The 12,331-nt window shown below is 46.3% G+C and overlaps 1 protein-coding gene across 4 annotated transcripts in view; it reads left to right on the top strand.

Annotated features, from left to right (window-relative positions):
• The first annotated feature begins 832 nt into the window (after positions 1–832).
• Positions 833–12,331, top strand: part of LOC139351045 (actin-binding protein WASF3) — a 36,013-nt gene continuing 24,514 nt past the window's right edge. For 2 of the 4 annotated variants that reach the window (XM_070992686.1, XM_070992689.1), the window contains exon 1: positions 2,418–2,721. The gene's annotated coding sequence lies outside the window, so the exon portion shown is untranslated. Of the gene's footprint in view, positions 2,722–12,331 lie in introns of all 4 variants that reach the window. The other 2 variants (XM_070992688.1, XM_070992685.1) reach the window with 2 other exon arrangements.

The following is a 12,331-nucleotide window of genomic DNA, read 5'->3' on the forward strand; positions in this document are numbered from 1 at the left end:
CATACAGCCCATGCACTGCATGAGTTTCAAAGGATTTGATTGGTTAAAGAGGCGCAACGTGTGATAGCTAGAGCTTAATTGCACAAAATGACCGTAGAAATTGAATTTGCAGGGTTGCATGTGACCAGCGATCACCTGGGATTTCTTACAGGACACACTTCATTAACACTTAAAGAGGCTCAAATGCGTTTCAAGCCACTTAATAATGAATGACGGAGATGTAAGCGAGATAACGAAGCCTTCATGGCCAAAGGGCATTGATTAAATGTGCTATTGTTATATTTCTGTGTTGTGATATACAGGTCAGTGAAGCTATAGTGAAACTTAAGTCATTAACAAGCCACAGATGTCTGCAACATGACTTTTCCCTGCTTTAATGTGGACTGAAGTCGATAAAGGTCATAAATTACATGTTAAATAACACAGGGATCCTGCGGCTGTGCAGCCCCTCTCATCCTCATCACCAGGTGTGATTACCACGTGCAGCCAGAAGGTGGCATCACAGTAACCCAAAGCAGACATCACAAGAAAAACCAACAGTAAACTACAACACAGAGAACCAGGAAGTCCACAAATGCAGTTCTTTGTGTCTTATTTTAGTTTTTCTATGCAAAATAGTCTGGTTTGAACAGTCTTCTGAAATGGAACAAACAATGGAATAAATAGTCAGAGAGTGGTGGAGGGTTTAATCTGTAACACAGGTCTCAACCACCACCTCAGAAAGCGTCCAGACAGCTTCTCTTAGATCAGCACCGCGGACAGCGACAGAGCGCGAGGAGGAGTTTCAAACACGAAGCAACAGCGCCGCCGTGTGGTGACGCTGCAGGATAGCAGGACCCTGACCTAACAGTGGCTGCACAGCACTGCGCACTGATTTTATTAAAGGAAGAAATGCAGTGACAGCCGTTCCCGGGATCTTAACACTCCTGCAAGTTGTTGATGTGTAGTAGGGCGGTCGAAACGTTCGGGGCTGGGTGAGCAGGTGTGAGAGGTGGGCCTGAAAAACAGGCCTAGATCCAAAGGTGAGACGCTGAAAACAGCTTTTCTCCTGATAGTTAACAGACAAAGGTGATATTAAAATTGCTTTGTTGTTCGTTTGCACAGGTGGTTTGCTGAGTGGCATGTCGGCATATTTGCGATACATGTTTTCAAAAGCATCATTAATTTTAGATATGTCAGAGACTGTGTGACATTTCTTTAACATAGACTTTATTTCTGAATGAATCAGTGTATTACCTGGTTTATCTGGGATGAAAAAAAATGTCTGCTGATTATTTTTTTAACCTTCATTTGGTTAATTTGATCGAAACGAGCCTCCACGTTTGTTTGCATGCGTTTGCCTTTACACACAGAAGCGCCTCTGCCCGCTCACACACGCCGCTCGGCGGAGTGGGTGGTGGTCTCGGCTATCACCGGCAAAAGTCGCAGTGCTTCGGACACGCATGCGCGGTTCCACCGATCTGCTGCATCTCCCTGATGCGTTTGAGCTGCGTCAAGCTAGCAGGAGGTACCACGAGAAACACCAGCAGTTAAGGCATTTAACGTTCAACATAAAGTCTCTTTAAACGACTAATTTCTCTGTTGTGCAGTAGTACAGAAGTATAAATGCGCAACATGGCAGTAATGTCATTATTTTAGAAGTTTACGTGTAGCAGTAGCATTATGCGTAGCGTTAGCATTAGCGCTACGTGGGTGGGCTAGCGAAGTTAGTTTGAGACAAATCCGTAAAACTGCACCAAATAAAACAAGTGAAGATTTAGAGGTTAAGTGAGGTTTATGGTTAAAAAAAATGAAAGGCTGTTTAAAACGTTTACGTCATACAGTTTTAACGAAAACTGAGCATTATAAGCTTCATGTAGATGTATTAAACTGCGTTATGTTGACTTAGTTGTACCTAAAAACCCGACAATTTAGTGAATAGTTGCAATAAAACCAAAATGGAATATCTTAAATGTAGTTTTAACTAATGAAAAGTGAAAAGCATGTATTGATAGAAATAAGTTAATGTTTATTAATATATTGTAGCGCACAAAAAATGCCTTCAAGTGATGAGAGACAACTATGAACGCGCACTGTGTGCAAGGCCTTAGTTAGGAATATTTATATTGTCCACTTAATTCATTTAGACAAAATTGTATGTACTAATTTGACAGATGATGCATAAATGTGCAACAAATTAGGTATATGTAGAGCATCTAGCTAAAGATAATTTGCATCTACTTTACCTGGTAAGGCTTTTAAATTCAGGTTAAACAAGCTAATTTTTTCGACAGTTTCAGGATAGAACAAACTGTGTGCATTGGGATCAATGATATAATCTGAAAACGTTTTATGTAAAGGGTAGATTTCAATTTCTTGTATATTTTGCGTTTCCCCTCAATTTATCGACTTTTATTTTGAAACACGTATCGGAAGTGGTGTTTGTGTACACCGGGCCGCAGCTTGACGCGGGTCAGCTCGACGGACGCTGCCTTGGAAACGACATAAATCCAGTCCACGCAGCTGGGTTGCGAGCAGGGACCCAGATTTCCTCACTTCAAAGGCTTCTCTCCTCCTCCTCTTCCTCCTCCTCCTCCTCCTCCACCTCTCTCCATCCATCGAGCTGCGAACATGGACGACCTGGAATGAAATGCAGAGCAGGAGCTGAGGGAGCCGTTTAGATAAGCGAGAGAAGAAGAAGAAGGAGAAGACGCCGCAGGTGACGGGAGAGACCGCGGGCAGGTAAATCTGATTTTAAATCGGCTTTGCATGTGACAGCGATGGTGTGGACACATGTCTCCTGTGTGCGCACGTACCGGGAGAGGGAGGGAGGGTGCGTTTGTTTTTGTTATTGCATCGCGCGCACTCACAGAAAACAATGCACATCGCACGTACAGAGAGGCTGCATGCTTATTAATTAGAGCCCATTCATCTGCAGGGCAGGCAGGCAGGCAGGTTTTCACCCCTTCCCCCTCACCCCACCCTCCTCCTCCTCCTCCTCCCCCCCGCAATCGTGACCGCCGCCGTTTTCCACCGCGCTGGTCAGGTGTGTCTCCGCTCTCCTGCAACAAAATGTCACCGGTTGGTCGGATGTGTCACAGGGCTTGGCGGGGGGGGGGCAAGCTTGTGGCTGCATGTCGACCAGAAAGAGAGCTGCGGGGCTTATGCAGGAGGCGTGCAGGGGATTAATCTGTGCCACTCTGTCTGTCCACGCACCGCTAAAATAGCACGTTTTTCAAATGGACTTCAGCGCAGAGATGATGTCTTTAAACGTGTGTGTGCACGCACGTATGTGTCAGCCCTGCTCTGTGGTAGACAGTCAAGTAGATATCTGTGTTTGGGGACATTCAGAAAGCCTGTAAACCCGTTTAGATTTATGTGAAGTGCATCTGAATAGCAGGCCTTCTGGATTGTGATATGAGCATGTTTGATTTTTGTGGCTCATTTTGCTGCTGCGGCTCTCCACGTTGCTCCTGTTGCTCGCTTGATTCCAGAGCTGCAAGGATTAATCAATGGGCCGGCAACTATTAGATTAATAGCCAGCTGTTTTGATAAATAGATTAACCGTTTGAGTTTTTTTTTTTTTTTTTAAAGAAATGAAGGTCAAAAGTGTCTGATTCGAGCCTGTTAAATGTGAATTTCATCTGGTTTCTTTATTTCTCTGTGGCAGCACACTGAGGATCTTTGGGTTGTGGACATTTGAGGACGTCGTGTTGGGTTCTGGGAAACACAAATCAATGTTTTCCTCCATTTTCTGATATTTTTTGATCAACAGATAAATCGTTGTGGAAATAACTGGTAGTTGCGGCCCTGCTTGATTCTCTGCACGTCCTCAGCTTGTAGCTGTAGTCCACCTGGGCTGAGCTCACCTGGCTGTGGTGCGAATGATAAGCCTCCATCATACTTTACAGGAACAAGATGCTAATTAAAGTGTAATCGAGCAGTTTTCTGTTTGAATTAGCAGAAACAAACGCGGGGAAGTTGTCCGATACTGCTAGAAACCGTCACGTTATTTCACCCTGATCGTTATCGTCGCAGAAACTGAAGAAATGTTCACGCTAGAATTCAGTTAGTCTATTAAAAGAAAATTAACCGGCAGTCATTCTGATAATTGATAGAGTTGTTTCAGCCATTTGTCAAGATAAAATGCCCCAAAACTCCCGTATTTTGATTAATCAAACGTGAGCATCTGTTTAACAGCGATGCACGTTTTCGGGCTTTAGATCATCGATCACACTAAACAAGTACATTTTTTAACTATTTCCAGACCAAACTGTCAGTGGTTTACCCCAAATTATCTGCAGATCCAGGCATCAAAGCAGGACGGTGACATCCTTTTATGCCGTCATGTCATTGTCATCTGTAAACCTCCGTCCGCTGATCTGAACCCCGTCAGTGCAGTGGGGCTATAAGCAGGAAGTTGCATCCACTGAGCTGAATGTATCACCAAAATAAAGGCTGCAGATCAGCACCAAATACATCAGTTTAACTGTTTTCAGTGTATTGTGGCACATTGGAAATGGCTTCGTTTTGGGGGTTGTCGTTTGGGGGTTGTTGTTTGTTGCAGCTAAACAGGAAATGTGAGCGGCTCGCTAATTAAAAGTGCTTTTATTCAACATTTAACCGCAGAAAATATCCACTCTGGCATGAACGAGCGTACTGAGTCCAATCTGTGAACAGCAACTGAGTCCTTTCAAGTCTAGACTGCGGCCTGGGCGAACAGTGATTAGATAATAGGTTGCCTTTGTGTGTGTGTGTGTGTGTGTGTGTGTGTGTGTGTGTGTGTGTGTGTGTGTGTGTGTGTGTGTGTGTGTGTGAGAAGCTGCTGTACAGTACAGAGTTGTATTCATAAGAGACGGTGCTCAGACGAGCTTGCGCTGATTCCTTACATAAGCGAATCATCGAGGAAGGAAGGCGAAGAAGGCTGAGCGCTAAATAAGCATAAAGGCTCAAAGAGGGCACAGCGCAACACACATGTATGCAGAACCACGCGCACGCACGCACACACACACACACACAGGCAGTAACTTAACCGAGCGCGAGGCAGAGACAAAGCGGGAGTGATGCTGTGCTGGTTGACACAGGATTGTTTTCTGCTGAGGGCACAAAGGGCATTTTCCTGGTTTTTCAAGCGCTTTTTAGGTCCCCCCCCCCCCCCCCCCCTACACACACACACCCCACCCCCACCCAAAGGAATTTCCAGTTGGCTTTGATGAACAGATTTCTGTTTTGTCCGAAACCCTCTGTACAGCGTGGCTCTCCAGTCATTTTTAAAGGGTGAAGTAAAAGCTTTAGCTCGAGCTAATTGAGCCAAACGCTCGGAGGCGTGAATCCATCTGTTGCTGCTGTGTTTTTGAATGTGTTTTTCTCATCAAAGCGACACGAGAAGATTGACGCCACTCTCGTACCTCTGCGGTGAATGTGAAGCTACAGCTAGCAGGCGCTTAGCTTAGCTTGCTAGCAACGACTAGTTTTCTGCTCCTGTTTATCTGCAGATTAAACATGAAGCTAACAGCTGAATGATTCAGATTTAGAGGTGCTGGTTGGTCGAGGAAGCCAGGTTAGCGGTTTTGCCATGTGCTTCTAAGCTAGGCTAGGCTAACCGCCTGCTGGGACTAGCTTTGTACTTAGCATGGGTTAGCCTCCAGGGCTAAGTGAAGCCAATGTGTACAACAGTTCAGCATAATTATGACTGCTTTGAGTGACAGCTAGCCGCTAGCTTTCAGCAACCAGGCTTCAGTCAGCTCCACCCGTGCTCCACCTCTGTGCCCATTGTTGGGTTAGCCTAGACCTTAACGGAGGCTACGTCCATGTTCTGTACAGTCATACCGACTTTTCCTTCCTTTCATATATGTCAGCAGAGCCAGAGTAACGCCTTAAAGCGACTAGAAACCCAATGTTAGCAATTTACAGTGAGCAGCTTTTTGGTAGCAGCAGTGTTTCAGAGGAGTCTTCTAGTTTTAAATACTGATTGATGGACATCAGGAGGCCGCCTCGGTCCTTCAGCGAGGACCACGTTCTGCACGTTCCTTTCCAGGGCAGCATGTTCTTTAAGTTCGCATCAGACGAGCCGGATCACTTTGGTCTTCCTCCTTTTGCTTCGCCGTCTGCTTCCGTCTCATCTGCGAGTCTTTCTGATGCAGGGTTTGTTTTGAAGCGCTCATCATTCTCTGCTCTGGTGTAAACACAACTTGCCGCCTCTGCACAGCACTCCTGAGCGAAGGTTGGTGGAATATCATGTTAACTTTGATTCGATGCATGTACTCGCTCGAGGTTCGGGCTCTTCGTCTCGTCACTCGCGGTGTAAATACACAAAATGTCGGCCGTGTCATTTAAAGAGCGGGTGGCAGCCTTCCATCCTGACGCTCTGTGTGTTTTCGTGCGCCGACACCTTGCAGAGCCTTTGCTGCAGATTTGAGGCTGCTGCTTTATTCTGAGCCTGAAACGCTGAGGTTGATTAGGATTCCAGAGGTAAGCGGCGTGTTTTCACAGTAATCTGTATTTCAGGAGTCGTCCGTCCCTCGGCGGCAGGCGAGCTACGCTTTACATTTTCCAGATGCTGCCGTGTTTTCCCTTCTTCCTCCCCGAGGAGCTTGTTCTGTTCCAGCTTCCTCTTTGAACCAGGTGGACGGAAGATCTTGGCCTCCTTCGGATTTTCCTCCCAACGCTTGCTCGGTGCGTCTCGTTGCGGCTGAATTAACTCTGAAGATGCACGGCAGCCTCTTCAGGGTGCACTCAGACTGAGTGATGCGGCCACTTAGAGATCCTCTCCGGGGCTATTCAGAGTTTGAATAACCATCTGACACGTTGAATAGAATCTGTCCGTCATGAGTTTCCACACAGCGTATCTCTCTCCGTTCCCTTTGAAAGACGGCGCAGTTGTAGAAAAATGCTTATATTGAAAGGCTCTAAGTATAGAACATGAATATGTCGGACTTGCGAATGAATGGGCTGAAATCTACCAGCTGAAACTCGCTATAAAAACGTACAACAGTGACTTTAAAGATGCAGAGTTTACAATCTGTTTTGAGTGGTTGCAGGTGGTAATTTGGCTCTTCTGCATGTTAGCATATTTAGAGTATAGCTGGAAATGTTCGTGCATGCGCCTCATCCAGGTGTTTTAAGGTTCACCCTAAACTGCAGAGTTGATGTTCTGGATGCAGACGAAGCAGAGACAAACCTGCACCGACGGGCTGCAGCAGAAACCTTGATAATATTATGATTACATACAAGCACATGAAGAGCTTTCAGCTAATGATTGTTAGCATTATCTGTTGATCCCAGTCTGTTCTCTGTAAGTGATGCAGCAGCTGAACTGCGTGTTGTAAATGTTGAAGAAGCTTTAAAAAGCCGTTTTCTTTCCTGCATCGATCTGCTGATAAACCACACGCATGGACTCTCCGTCCTCGCTTCGTATCTGCTGCTGGCAGCGCCGCCATTATTATAAAGTCACCTCTGCATCATAACTCCTCAGCTGCAGGCAGGAAGAGGAAGCTGCTCGCCGTTATTGCCGTCTGGAAATATGCGTTTTCTAAAGCGCGGGATCATCGCCCGCCCCAGAATCCGCAGAGCACGCCATCCGTCATCCACCTTGGCCGCCTGACCTCGCTGCTGTAACTTGGTTGTTTTACCCTCGGTGGGATGATGCAAAGTGCGAGCGAGGCCGGTGTGTTGGTGGCTGCTTCGCCGCACAGCTGCTGCGCGTCTTTAAAAACAGCGTCTTTAATGCTGCTGTGTGAGATTTCTTTTAAAAACACACACACAGCATCTTCACGCAGCACCCGAGGACGTGTGATCACGTGCTGGTGGATGTATTGAACCCCAGCTATTGATCCAGCGTCGACCGTTAGCGCCAATCTGAGCGAGCGGCTGATTGAGTGTGTGTGTGTGTGTGTGTGTGTGTGTGTGTGTGTGTGTGTGTGTGTGTGTGTGTGTGTGTGTGTGTGTGTGTGTGTGTGTGCTGTGTTAACTGCTGTGATTTAAAATGAGCGGAGTTGAAGCGGTCGGAGCATGATGCTTTTCATTGATCCCTGCGGTGAAACCGATCTCCGTCCACCGGGAGGTCGGAGGTAGCCTGTAGCGCTCAGTGCCTTGCTCAGAGGCAGAGCGGTTGTTACAGATCCTCAAACTTCAGGAGTTTTGAGTCTTTGGATTGAAAGGTCTCAAGTTTTTTGGGTCTAGAAATGCAAATTAACCAATTTTACACAAAATATGTGGAGTTTGAAGGCATTGCATCATGGGAAATGTAGGCTCTAGTGTTGTTGCAGCTTGATGCCAATAAGTCAAGATATCTTGGCCGCTGTTGCTTCTTTTTGTTATTGATCTGCCACTTGCAAGTCGCCCAACCTAATCATTTAGTCCAATTAGAGCATAAACATTTAGCTGACTGACAAAAAACTGTTTTCATAATTGATCAATCATCAGTCAGCGCCTGATCATAGCTTCTGAAATGTGAGGATTAGCTTCATTTCATCTGTTTTTATATCAGTTTAAACTGAATGTCTTGTGGCGTGGACGAAAACAATTAGTCTGAAGTCATCGCCTTCAGCTTTGTTAATCGGAGGAAAATAGACGAATGAATTATGAGAATAATCATTAGTTGCAGCCCTGCGTCCAATCCGAGCAGCCGTTTTAACCAGAAACGGGGCGAGACAGTAAACTCCTCAATGCGGGCTCATGAAAACAAAGTGGAAGCTGTGACGTTGGCGAGTGAAGCTTCCTGCCTCGCTGCTGCTCAGCAGACAGTTTGGATTTCACTCAACATTCGATTCCTCACTTCCTGCGAGCGGAGACGGGTTCCCGCGCTGCAGCGTTCGGGCGAAAACGGCCAATTGTGTGTGCTCCCTGTCTCTGGGGGTAGGACCACCTTCCCGTGTTGCGGCAGCGTTTTTTAAAAGCACGTCACGCTGATTGAAATCCCACGTCGTAGTTTGTCTGTGAGGCTGTCGCAGAGCATTAAGTGATGGGAAGTACGCTTTGGCATATTAAAGTAAACTCATGGGCTGCCTCAAGGCGAGACAAACACACACATACCTGTAACACACACACACACACACACACACACCCTCCCTCTGTGATATCCGCTCTCTCTGCAGCTTGTGATGATGTCAGTTTGAACCGTTTCCAGGTAGCATAGCCTCTTATGTTCAAGCTAGTGTTTGTCTGTATGACTGTATTTGATCCGTTTGTACAGCATGACAGAAAGACAGTACAAATTACGTGTTTAGATTGTCATGATGTGTGATGTAGCATGTAGCTTGTTAGCGTGCTAGCTTCAGCTTGTTCATAAGCATTCAGTGCGCTTCTAAAAGTGACAGCTTTGGCAAAAACAGGCCAGCGTCGGTGCGGTTTTAAGTGTTGACGACTATCTATTTTGGCGTTTTTCCCAGCCGACGAGCCTCTCGACGTTTCCTGGTGTCTTACTGGTTTCTTTGTCAGTCCCACCTCCCCAGTTTGAAGTGGGAGCAGAGAAACTGGGACACTGGGACACATCACATCACAGCTTTAATGTGACCTGTCTCTCCCTGCCTTCATCCCAGTGCCTGGGCCCTGCGCTGTCCACTGTCCCTGCACCAGTACACCCAGTTTGCTGTGTGTGTGTGTGTGTGTGTGTGTGTGTGTGTGTGTGTGTGTGTGTGTGTGTGTGTGTGTGTGTGTGTGTGTGTGTGTGTGTGTGTGTGTGTGTGTGTGTGTGTGTGTCAGGTCACATGGTTCTGCCGGATGACTTGTTGCAATCGTGCTGACGCTGACACATTTAATTGTGAGAGACGGGGTCGCAGAGGGCCATGAGGAGGGTTCTCACCACACACACACACACACACACACACACACACACACACTGAATACAGTTCAGAAACACTGCATTCATTCTGTGGCTGACCTGTTTACTAACCACATTAGCAGAGAATAGAGAGGGACAGAAAAGCCGTTTTGTGCTGATGTTCAGTATCAAAAAAATAAAACCTGGAGTGTTTCTGCTCTTTAAAGGACCATACCGGTGTTTTTGCACATTTTAGCCCTTTAGCTAAAAGCTAAATACTTATCAGGGTTTCCCATAATGCTTAAAAGTCTGGGCGCCCCGTCGAGCCTGAAATAAGTGCCTCTGCTAAGTGTGACACGCTTATGAAATATGATATTAAACTCATTAATCTTCAGGAACATCAGTGTATGCATGACTCAAGCCTCTCTGCTAGCTTGCTGCGTTCATCAAACACGAACCTACTTCACGCCACCCACAGCAGTCTCACACTTAAAGTGACACCGCCTAACATCGACACATTACATTTACAGTCCTAAAAACATGACACACACACAGGAGACCTTTAACGAGTGAGTGCTGACTGTAAAGAGTCAGAGAGGTGCAGACATTATACTGTTTATACTGCTGCCATGCTAATACTTCACGTACTGCTCCTTTAAATCCTACTGCACCCGCTCCAGCTGCTTACTCACCTGATTATGTACCGTTTACAGCCTGTTTACATGGATTTAGGCAATCCTTCATGTGACAGTTAAGAGCTTGAATTTGAAGTCAAAAAGGCTAGCATTAGCAGCTAATGCTACTTCCAGTTAGCCCCTGACTCTTCATGCACCCATACAGCGTTATTGAAAGCAGCACATTCAGAAGACCTGAGGTGAACAGCAACCAATCAGCAGCATTTTAGTGAGCAGAGATTTTAGTGGAATGTTTTCCCACAGCGTGTCGGTCAGATGTCAGACTGTCCTTGAACGCGCCACCAAGGAGAGTTTGGAAAACGTTCCCTGCACGCCGCGGTGAGCAGGACGAGGCGGGTTTGAATCCGGGGTTTATGGAGCGACACCTCCCAGTAAAAACACATCCTCTCCGTTACCATAAGAGCATTGACTGGTGTTTAACACAAGACCAGTACAGAATGGTTTCATCTCACTGGAACTGGTTCACATGGCGCTCTGTGATAAACTCCACCCGTCTGGTACACCGAGTGGATAAAAACAAACACCACTAATGAATTGCAAATACCATTTGCCTGTCAGGAATGGGGTTTTTTTGGAGTGTGTGTGTGTGTGTGTGTGTGTGTGTGTGTGCGTGTGCGTGTGCGTGCATGCATGCGTGCCCGTCATTGTGCCTTTGGCTCTTTTGTCTCACATGTTTTATTCACTGTTCATTAAAGTGGCGGTTTCATAACACTTCATCTGCATTCACCCTCAGTTAAGAGGTACTGTAGACACACACACACACACACACACACACACACACACACACACACACACACACACACACACACACACACACAGGAGACAATGAAGTGACTGAGATCTCTTGTAGAACTTCGTTGCCCCAGTCTAAACTCTCCTCTCTCTCCTCTCGGTCCTCCTCCGACGGCTTCGTTATGCAGCCAAAAATGAAAATACTTCCAAAAGAAACCATGACAACAACTCCGCAGAGCCAAAGAAAAAAAAAAAAAGAAAAGATAGCGAGAGGAAGCGAGTGTAAAATCTCTCGTCTGCTCCTCTCTCCTCTCGCTCTGTTTTGCATAATTTGTTTTTAGGGAGGATTAGTGCAAAAGAGGGGGGAAGTGCCATCGTAATTGTGATCATTTTGTACAATGGCTCCTCACCCAAGAGCATCAACAAATACAGACATCAAAGAGAGGAGCCGGAGGAGGGCGGGGGCACGAGGGAGCTGGAGAGTTTAGGGTTTCAGGAGGAGGAGAAAAGGAGGCCAAGAAGGAGGCGAGAGTCAGAGTGTGGTGAAATCGTGGCGGTTCAGATTTAAACGATCTCCCTCGGTTTGTTTGAACATCAAACGGCGCCGGCTTTCTGCCGTTTCGGTGACATCAAACAAAACAACGTCTGAGAGCTCGTCGCAGTTTTTAAAATTTTTTTAACATTTTTTTGTTTCTGCTTTGTTCTGCTGCTCGTTCGCTGACGCCTTTGTCGGCCGTCATCTGGCGCGCGACCAAGCCGAGAGCTCCCCGGCCCGCATGGCGAAACCAGAGTAATCCTGATTCAGAATAAAACATTATCTCTGTTTCACTGTGTTGGCTCACCGTCCTGTTTTCATAGCCGTGCGCTCGCTGCCGTCCGTCAGGCCTGGATTTACAGCCCCAACACGGATTTCAAACGGTCTGTTATTGACACGCAGAGTTAGTGGGCCTCACCTGAGCCACTAATGTGATGTCTATTATCAAATATCAGAAATATTTCCCTGTGGCTTTTAAAGTGTTCTGGCTTGTCAAAATCCACCCAACAGACGTGTAAGAGGATGAAAATAAGCCATATTATGCAAATTCTCTCCCACTAACACACATGGACGAGCTACCTAAAATGTTCTGTTCTTTGAAGGAATAAAACGCAGGAATATTCAGTTATT

Source organism: Chaetodon trifascialis, chromosome 23 (genome assembly GCF_039877785.1).
Source record: "Chaetodon trifascialis isolate fChaTrf1 chromosome 23, fChaTrf1.hap1, whole genome shotgun sequence".
NCBI lineage: Eukaryota > Metazoa > Chordata > Actinopteri > Chaetodontiformes > Chaetodontidae > Chaetodon > Chaetodon trifascialis.